The sequence below is a fragment of the Marmota marmota genome, unplaced genomic scaffold (assembly GCF_001458135.2).
Source record: "Marmota marmota marmota unplaced genomic scaffold, marMar, whole genome shotgun sequence".
NCBI classification, from domain to species: Eukaryota; Metazoa; Chordata; class Mammalia; order Rodentia; family Sciuridae; genus Marmota; species Marmota marmota.
This window is the reverse complement of record NW_025999842.1, coordinates 45,622,213-45,633,255: the sequence shown is the minus strand read 5'-3', so window position 1 is coordinate 45,633,255 and position 11,043 is coordinate 45,622,213. Positions and strand designations below refer to the sequence as shown.

Sequence of the window (11,043 nt, the reverse complement as noted above, 5' to 3'; positions counted from 1 at the left end):
GAAATATTAAACATAACCTTTTCTTCCTACATTTAGAAAGTATTTAACAGAAAAAGGGGTTACAGGCAGGGAAACTCCTAGTCGAGGTGCAGAGCAGCTCTGTGGGCTGTTGATTGCTGGCCAGGGCTCTCAGGTGAGTGAGCTTTGTATGTTGCTTAGCAATGTGTGTTTTCTTGTTTGAATGGGTCTAGCTTCATGAATCATGAATTGTTAGTTAATAAGAGTTAGGTGTTCTTACAAGCCTGCCAAAAGAGTAACCAAACCAGACCCTATTTTATGTCAAAGGATTTTAAGAACAGCATTTTAGCTACTCAGATTTATTACAGAGCACACACACAAAAAATATTACTTGATGATAACTCTGTCTTTATAATCAGTCTCTAACTCTGCTTTGTGTATGCTGGTCTTTGTGATTTTAGGGTAAAAGAACAGCAGTACTGCCTAATTCTATTTGCAGTACATTTTGGGTATATTTAGTAAGATGCGGGAAGCAGAGGGGTACTCTTGTTTAGTTACTGAGTCCTCCCTTCCTGAAATGGCTTGTAAGTCTGGAAGGCAGAATACTTATGAAGGGTATTATTGAATGCTTTGTAAAAATTCCTATTGTTAGTATTCATCAAGGTTTGGGTCTCTGTAAGATGAGTATATTCATTAGAATTCTCAAGGAAGAAAGAAAAACTAAATAATTTTAAACAATTTTACTATTTCCCCATTCTCATTCCCACTCTTTTGGATAAGAGACTCATATCTTCTGCCATAAACCCCAGAGTTCCCTTTAAATGTTTATGAACTGCTACTGACTCTCAGTCCTCCTAGGGTTTTTTTTTTTTTTTTTTTAAATCGTATTCCTCTTTTATTCTCATTTTTTCAAATTCATGAAACTGAAAATTATACTTTTATGCTTTATATGTTGAGATTTGTTTCTTCCCCAAACTTTTTCACTGTATAATTTTTGAGACAACGTATTTTAATAGTTTTCTTTAACAGTGTTCCAAAGCAATGATATGTTTTTATTTACTTAAAAATGACATTAGGAAAAACAAGCTAGTCATTTGAGGAAATCTGAAAAGGGATGATTTTCTACAAGCAGCTAGAAATTGATACAGCAAAAGTGATTCTGAAGTTCAAGAGAGGCAGGTGAACAATGGGTGTAAGGTAAGCATGCAGAGTATACTAACATATAATTCTGTATATGCACAGAGATCATCATCCAATTACCATAATTGGATTTTATCATTTTGCACAGATTTGAATATGATTATACTGAGATTAACCATTTAATTTCTATCTTCATCTGCCATTATTTTTTTTTCTGGTTTAAATCAAAGCTGCACAATGCAATATTCCCCAATATATCCTATGGCTTTCTGTCCTATGCTCTTCATATAATTTGAATGCCCTCCCTCAACATCATTTGGCAAAGTATTTTCAGGCTGTCTGTGCTGTCACTTCTGTAAGTTCTTTCTGACCATAAATGGCAACTGTAGAATTGCATTCCTGTTGTTCTGTAAACCCATAACTCTGCTTGTACTTTCTGTTTTAGTGTCCACAGATTGCTCTGTGTTATTTGCATTGTGCCTTTGCTTTTCCATGGAACTTTAAGCTCTCTGAGGGAACAACAAAGTATGATGTATTAAGATACGTTGCTCTTGTCTCCTGGGGGGTCTGGAACATAGTGGGTGGTAATTAAACACTTACTGTTTGAAAAGAGAAGATAAGTCACAGATTAAAGAAGGAAAATTACATATTTTATCTTTTCACTAGTAAGACTTTTAGGCACACTGGTGCCAATATATTGAGTTGAGGCTTATTTTAATGGTTATTTTCATTATGTACAAGGGAAAAAAAAAGACTTTTCTCAGAACATCAAACTCACTGAGACTGTTTATATATATAAATTATATATATTGAGACTGTATATCTATATTGAGACTATATATATATTTTGAGACTGTATATATATATATATATATATATATATATATATACACATATATATATAAAATTTAATTATTTTAGGAATGACTGTTTTCTCTGTACACTTTATAGCAATGACACCATTCCATTTTTTAAGGAGAACAGGCAACCATATTTTAAATCAACTTCAAAGTAGACTAAATACACACTGCATTTGGAAATATAATGATATACCCTCACAACATACTACATCTTTTTTTCCTAATTAGTTATATATGGCAGCAGAATGTATTTTATTTCATTGTACACAAATGGAGTACAACTTTTTATTTCTCTGGTTGTACATGATGCAGACTCACACCATTTGTGCAGTCATACATGTACCTAGGATAATGATATCCATCTCATTCCACCATTTTACCTACTCCATTCCCCCTCTCCTCACCCTCTCCCCTTTGCCCAATCCAAAGTTCCTCCATTCTTTCCATGCCCCCTCCCCCCATTATAGATCAGCATTCAGTTATCAGAGAGAATATTCAGCCTTTGGTTTTTTGGGATTGGCTTCCTTCACTTAGCACGATATTATTTAATTCCATCCATTTACCTGCAAATGCTACAATTTTATTCTCTTTTAATGCTGAGTAATACATTCATCTTCTTTATACATTCATCTATTAAAGGGCATCTAGGTTGGTTACACAGTTTGGCTGTTTAGCTATTGTGAATTGAGCTGCTATAAACATTGATGTGGCTGTGTCCCTATAGTATGCTGATTTTAGGTCTTTTGTGTATAGACTGAGGAGTGGGACAGGTAGGTCAAATGATGGTTCCTTTCCAAATTTTCTAAGGAATCTCCATACTGCTTTCCAGAGTGGTTGCACTGATTTGCAGTCCTACCAGCAATGTATGAGTGTACCTTTTCCCCCACATCCTCACCAACACTTATTGTTGTTTGTCTTCATAATAGCTGTCATTCTGACTGGAGTGAGATGAAATCTTAGAGTAGTTTTGATTTTCATTTCTCTAATTGCTAGAGATGTTGAACATTTTTTCATGTATTTGTTGATCAATTGTATATCTTCTTCTGAGAAGTGTCTTTTCAGTTCCTTAGTCCATTGATTGATTGGATTATTTATTTATTTTATTTTATTTTTCTAGATGTTGATGGACCTTTGTTGTATTCATTTATTTATATGCGGTACTGAGAATGAAACCCAGTGCCTCACACATGCTAGGCAAGTGCTCTACCACTGAGCCACAACCCTAGCCCCTGATGTTAAGTTTTTTGAGTTCTTTATGTATCCTGGAAATTAGTGCTCTATTTGATGTGTGTGTAGTAAAGATGTTCTCCTACTCTGTGGGCTCTCTCTTCACATTATTAATCATTTCCTTTGCTGAGAAGAAGCTTTTTAGTTTGAATCCATCCCATTTATTGATTCTCCATTTTATTTCTTGTGCTTTAGGAGTCTGGTGGGGTCAGGACCTAATCCAACATGACGAAGATTTGGGTGTACTTTTTCTTCTGTTAGGCACAGTGTCTCTGGTTTAACTACTAGGCCCTTTATTCACTTTGAGTTGAGTTTTGTGCATGGTGAGAGATAGTGATTTAATTTCATTTTGGTGCGTATGAACTTCCAGTTTTCCCAGCACTATTTCCAACATAGTACATCTTACACATGTTCCTATGCATGATTATTCATTTAATAAATGCTAATTGAGCTTCAATACTAAACATTTATTATGAAGGATTTCATACCTAACTAAACCAACATCTTGGCTTCAATGGAAAGAAAGGTTTGATTTTGAGAATTTCGAAGCATAGCTTTCAATCTTTGTTAACTTCTTTTATAGGCGGAAGATTTTGGAAGGCATTATTCTTCTCAACATTTTTGCTTAGTAGCTTTTGGTTGGAAGCACCAAGCATGCAATTATCTCTAACCCTAGAATCAACAAACTTATTGGAAATCTAGATCTTCAACAGATTCACAGACTGGATCACAGATTGGATTCCTATTGAATTCCCATTCTCTGTCTTTTCACTTTCCATGATTTGAAAGAGGCAGCTAAAGGCTCCAACTTCTTTTTTCATTATCTTCTTTCCTTGATCATGGATTGATACATTATGTTTCAGATAATGGCCCCCTGCCCCCTAATGGTTTTTCTTAATGTTCTTTAAGCATAGTGTAAGAGGATTGAAAAACAACTACCACCACCACTGTGGTGTTTACCATTTATACTTTTATTTGGGATTACTGAATTAATAATTCTTTGAAGGCATTTGATTGTTTCTCCCTGAAGTTCTGACAAGACTTTCTGAAGACAATGAATACAGAATTATGTGATTGATTTAATATATTGGTGGAGTGGTATGTGTTGGTGTGCTTTCCAGAGCTGGGGGATGGGGGTCATTACAGTAAGTTATTTCTGAGCTGGAATGGGTGTCAAAAATAGGAATGGACAAAGAAAATGGTGGAGGCAAGAAAGTAGTTTGATTAAAAAGTTAATGGCCCTTTATACAAGATGTAAAATTCTGCAGAGACCTGATTGGTTTAAGTCTTTTCCCTCTCTTGCTTCTTTGTTTCAGGAGTATTCTGGTGATGAGCAGGAGGTTAAAGACATGGATACAGTTGACATATATTGTCATACATGCTTTCAGACATGTAGAACCAGTTTTAAATGAGGATTATAGCCTGAGTTTAAACCACATCTTTCCTAAACGGACAATTTTATTTGGAACATTTGAAATTTGGGAAAGAATTTGGAGGAACTATGATTATGTTTTTTTTTTTTTTTTTTTTTTTTTAGGCATCCATTGGATTTTAAATGTTCAATATTTTATAATTACTGAGATTCCTGAATTCTAGTACTGGTAAAGGCGAGCTTTCTTTTTTGACAAGAAATTGTGTCTTATAGAACATTAGTGCCTGTTTTTGCATTTAAAAATCCTAATTAAAAAACAAATCCCCTTGTACATAGACATTTTTACTTTCTGTAGGCGTGGGTGGGAAGTAAAGTGGAAGATTACTTCAAGCTGTGAAGAGGGGTAGAGGAACACAGAAAAAGGAGTTTCTGGGGATGTGGCTAGGAATTGGAGATGAGGAGAATTATGACTCTTCCATTTTATTCTTCTCATGTTAGATATATAAGATTTGTGTGGAACCTTGCTTCATTATCGGGGAGTAAAATAGTCCATTGCCATTAGTTCATAGCAATATTATTAGGGATGTGAAAATTAAGGAAGAGGCACTAAGTGACAGAAATGCTATTATTATTAAAGAAATTTTCTTGTAATTCAAGAATGTAAGATGGAAGGTTCAACTTTATTACCTGATTATTTAGTGTTAGTGAAGTCAGATGGTTTATAATAGTGATAGATGCAGAATCTTTAATGATATACCAACAAATTAGTTTTCTTGTATTAAAGTGATTTGTACCTATTACTATTATTAAATGACTCTCATGCTTTTTTTATTGCATTATTGTTTTTAAAATTTGCGTTATTAACCATTACATTTTTCTACGTATAAATGTATATAAAACTTTTCTTTGGAGTTGCTGATACTAAGGGACTATTCTTGGGATGTAGGGAGAATTGTTACCAATAGAGCAATTTTGCAATTACATTTAACTTTCTCTTGTCCTCTGTAATGGTTCAGCTATAAGGTGTTCTCCAAAGCTAATGTGTGGAACAATGCAAGAATTTTCAGAGGTGAAATGATTAGATTATGAGAAGTGGAACCTAATCAGGGGGTTAATCAATTTATAGGAATGATTTTGATGGTGACTGTATGTAGGTAGGGTGTGACTAGAGAAAGTAGGTCACTGGGGGCAAGCCTTTGGAATTTATTGTTTGTCACTGGTGGTTGCCATATGCTGAGCTGCTTTCCTCTCCCATTCCCTTCCATCATGTTCTGCCTCATCTTGAGCTCAGAGCTATGGAGTCAGCTGACAATGAATTGAACCTCTGAAACCTTGAACCAAAATAAACTTTTCTTCTTGTTTAATCTTTTGGCCACTACAACTAAAAAGCAGACTAACACATCTTCCTATATACAACCTGTGTGGTGGCTTGTGTTGCCTGGTATTATAACTCCTCAGACTGTCTTACCTCTTACTGTACCGTCTGTCTTTAATTCTTGACCACTTATTAAATAAGATTATGTTCTGATAATGTAAACATTTGCCCAAGGAGAAAACTGGAATTATTATTATTTTTAAATTGCATCAGAGAGTATACATATAAAAGGGAAAACATGGATTTTAGATAAAATTTTCTACTTCACATGCTGTTGACATATTTCGTTATATATATTCAGTATCTATTATATGATATGAATATTCTTGTTTGACTTTTAAAGAGTTTTTTTTTTCTCCTAATTTGGAAAGAATAAAGTCTTTATTTTAGAGTAAATAAGAATTTGAAAAAAATAAGGAAGCTTATATCCCATTTGTTTAGAACCTAAAATATATATTTTTAAAATTTTTATTATTGGTTGTTCAAAACATTACATAGTTCTTGACATATCATATTTCACACATTTGATTTAAGTGGGTTATGAACTCCCATTTTTACCCTGTATACAGATTGCAGAATCACATCGGTTACACACCCACTTTTTTACATATTGCCATACTAGTGTCTGATGTGTTCTGCTGCCTTTCCTATCCTCTACTATCCCTCCTCCCCTCCCCTCCCCTCCCCTCCCCTCCCATCTTCTCTCTCTACCCCATCTACTTGTCTCTTATACACATCTTCCCAGTNCATGCTCTTTTTAGGTCTTTAGGGAATAGACCAAGAAGGGGAATAGCTGGGTCAAATGGTGGTTCCATTCCCAGCTTTCCAAGAAATCTCCATACTGCTTTCCAAATTGGCCACACCAATTTGCAGTCCCACCAGCGATGTACAAGTGTACCCTTTTCCCCACATTCTCTCCAGCACTTGTTGTTGTTTGACTTCCTAATGGCTGCCAATCTTACTGGAGTGAGATGGTATCTTAGGGTGGTTTTGATTTGCATTTCTCTGACTGCTAGAGATGGTGAGCATTTTTTCATGTACTTGTTGATTGATTGTATGTCCTCCTCTGAGAAGTGTCTGTTCAGGTCCTTGGCCCATTTGTTGATTGGGATATTTGTTTTCTTATTGTAGAACCTAAAATATTTTGGTCTGTCCTTTGAATCATTTGTATGGGTGAGTGTATGCATGTATATATTTGCTTTTATGTATTCATTCATTTTCTTTCAATTTTAATTCTAAAGGAAATCCAAGAAAATATTTATGTATAAGCTGCTTTTAATTTAGAAAATAATGCTTACATATTTGTAGTTCTGTACTGTGTTCCCCAGTGTTTTGTAAAGAAGCATCTATATGTTCTGGCACCAACAGTAGATCTGGTTTTAAACTTTAGTTATTTCAGACCTTCACTGTCGCCCAGACAACTGCAATCACTTCTTCAAATTCTACTTATCAACCTGTGTCTGACCCCCTCAAATTTATCCTTTATGCTGCTGCTGACAAAGTCTTTGGATAACACAGATCTCACTGGTGTGCCTAACCTGTATGTTTGGGATACTCAGCATAGCATCAAAGCCAGTTGTTACCAAGTGTCCATTATCTCTCCAGCTCCTGTCTCACCATTCCCCTCCTAAACTTGACACTGGCCTCAAAGTTTAGTCATGCTGCTTTTGTCTGGTGGTCTCCATTCTACTTTTAAAATTTAGCTCATCTGTGAAATTTTCTGTGAAGTCTTTTTGACCATCTTCTCAAGTATAGGGCTTCTTAATCACTTATCCTGTGCTGCCTGTATACATGGTGTATGTTTTTCATATTATAATTATTTATCCATGTATCTCTAGTCCCATTGATGATGAACCACTTGTATTGTCTCTGCATTCCCAATATAAAATGCAGCATTGCTACTGTTAATTGTTAACTTGTTTTTGTGAGCTCTCATGTTACCTACAAAGATAAGACCAACTCAAAATATTGAGTTGGTCTTATCTTTGTAGTTTTAAAAAATCATGTGTCTAAGAATGGAATTTTTTATATTACACTTTTAATGAATTTTAAATAGTATTTAAAACTTCCTATGTGTCATAAAGCCTACTGGATTCACACAGGTAACTCTGACTGAGTGTATGAACATCACTGCTCTTTTATGAAGGGGGCTTAATGTTACCTTAATTGTAATGTTTGTTGAATTTTATGCCGTTGTCTTCCAAAGTCCCCTCTGCTGTCTCTCGGGTTCAGGTGCAGCTTCTTTCCTGCAGCTTGTTCCCTTAGAATAGGAGGTTACTTGAAAAGGGGACATTATCCTCAGGAGTCTTCTCTGCCAAAGGTTTGTGGGAATGATTTGTGAGAATAACATCTTTGGTTTTATTTATTTATTTTTCCTCACTGTATTTCTCAAATAGTGCTTTTTTTTTTTTTTAACTACTGAAATATAAGTACAGTACTTTTGTGTTTGTTAAGATAATAGTTGACTTGTATTCATGAAAAGGAAAAGCTTTCTTTAATTAGGGCAACCCAAATTACATTTTTTAATATGATATCTCCTCCATATTTTTAACAGAATAAAAACTAAGTTTCATAGAGAGGAAACTCTTTACCTTTTAGCTTTCCAAAATTTAATTTGGCATTGCTTGTTGGGGAGAAATCTTGGAAGGTGACTTAGAGAGGATAGTTCTGACTGATGGTGGTTTCTTCAAGGTTGTGCCAAACCTTGAATATGTAAGCAAGGGAGCATACATTGATTATTATAATTTTTTTTTACCAATTACCCGATTTAGCAGTGCTTGCCCAATCTAGATCAAATGTTTGTGAACAGTTTCTAGCATTTTCTCATTCTACTATGTACTATCAGGACCCTAGTTGCTGTCCTTTTTAGGTGGATTGAAGAATCAGATTGATTCTTTGTAATCAAATACCTGGAAGTTTCATTTATCAATTAACAGCCATGTGACCTTGGCCAACTTGATGAGCCATTCTGTGTCTCAGTTTTCTGAACTGCAAACTGAAAATTTTGAGTGACCTTGTTTGTAAATATTAAATGAAATTAAATATTTATGATAAATATAATGTTAACATTTCATATTGAGTATAAAAATTAATATTTGTGAACATTAAATTAAATAATATAAAATTAAACAAAATATTTGTAAATAAATAAAGGAAAGTACCACCTATAATATCTGACATGCAATATGTGATTTAATAGAACCACTTAGGTTACTTTCTTTCGTTTAAAAAATGTAATCTTTTTCTGAAGTGTTTGGTTTCTCATCTTCTCTATACCACATTTAGTAAAGCTTAGAAATGGCTTTATTACTTTAGATCAACTGGACAGAGCAATAAAAGAACTAATCTCCTCTGAAAGATGAGGTTTTAAAAATAAGTAGTGGCAATGAAATCCAACTTCTAAACCTATTTCATTCATTTTTTAAAATTAGGTGAATGACATACAATGTTCTGTACTTTTATAAAAAATTTCCACTCTGAGGAAAATTTATTTGTGCACACTAGCAAAAAAATAGTATAGAAATTAAATTGACTCAGAGGCAACTGAATACTAATAAACAATGCAGGGTGGTGTGCAATAGGGAAAGAACTGCTGCACTAGTCAAGGAAGGTTCTTGGATAGAGTCTCATCCATCACTATGAGTCTAGGAAAATCAATTAACCTTAGGAAGTCCCCTGTGTAAAAGGAGATGGCGGTACTTTCCTACCTGGAAATTGGGAGCTGATTCAGGTAAAATCTTGACATCCCATCTAGTTCTAAAAAGTTAATACTAGAAGTCGAAGAAAATATGTACTTTCTCTGTGAGCATTTATTTTACTTAATATTATACATGTATATATAATACATATCTGTTTGTGCCTTGGAGTTTGGGAAATGTCGTAGAGAATTTGTTATATTCTATTTATTCTTAAAGGCTGTAGGATTTCACTTTCACTTTTTTCTCAGATGTGTGTGACCCATGAGATATCAGTACTATAGATTCTGGGGTTTTTGGGGGGTGACTTCTTTACTTTTTATTAGTTTTTTAAAAAACACAATTGTTGGGGTCAATTAAGTAGAATGGAAAGAGAAAAATTAAAAAGTAGACATAATTTAAGTAAGGAAATTTAACAAAACAGAAGCTTTGTTTAGAAAAATTGGATCAAAGTAAGATACTCTTCACAAAGTGACCATTATAGTAATTTTCATGTATGTGCACCTTGTAACCAATGAACTTGTGCTGTGTTCTAGGTAAAGAGAGTGACCTGTGCTCACACTGTCCTTACAGCACATATTGTATTTTGCTGTTTCTTATATTTGCCGCTTAAAACTGTAAATATATTGAGAATAGATTTGATCATAGGACTGATGTCTGCTAGTTATATGACATGCAATGGGGTGTAGCTTTGGGGAAGATCTAATTTTCAAAACTGGCATGCCATTTCATCTGAATAGTCAAGTGATTTCAAAGACATCCCAGAGGAATACCATTGATGTCACAGATGTCTGGCTCTTTCTTAAGACGAAGGATGTGAAAAGTATCTAAGCAGATGCAGAGAGGCCATCTGTCCTGAGACTCTATAGGACATTCCTATACCGGGTGGAGAGTTGTACTTGGTAAATCTTGAGAATCTTTTGCAATTCCTCACATTTTAAAATTCTTTCCTTTTAAGTAAATTAACATTTAGAATAAGTGGAGCTCAGGCTTTTCCTAGAAAACTAAGATTAACTTTATGGAAGAAAAAGGGGCAAGGTCAGGTCTTTTGGTAGATTCCCTTATTATTTTCTCTTCCTTCCTGGCATTGCTTTGAGCTCTGCAATGAGGCAGATCATGTATCATTGTCTTGTCCTGCTTTAGTGATGTGTGGGCAGGATTAAGTACAGTTCCATCCTCAAATAGCTGGTTTTAGGAAATTAGATGTCCTTTGCCATGGAGGAAATATAGGGGTTGTAGATGCTGAAATATACTGTGTTAAAAATATTTATTACACAAAAGAAATGCTAATTGAATGAGGCATGTATCCTTATTCTTCCAACAATTTCTCACTTATAAATGGCATCTCTAAAGGGTTGTCCAAATTCCTAGTGCAGGCATGTAGAGTAGACAGCTGAGTCACAGCTGCTAAAATGA

The 11,043-nt window shown here is 34.5% G+C and overlaps 1 protein-coding gene across 19 annotated transcripts in view; it reads left to right on the top strand.

Annotated features, from left to right (window-relative positions):
• The window catches only part of Ptprk (protein tyrosine phosphatase receptor type K), a 536,216-nt gene that overhangs the window by 99,034 nt on the left and 426,139 nt on the right, over positions 1-11,043 (top strand). The window lies entirely within an intron of this gene.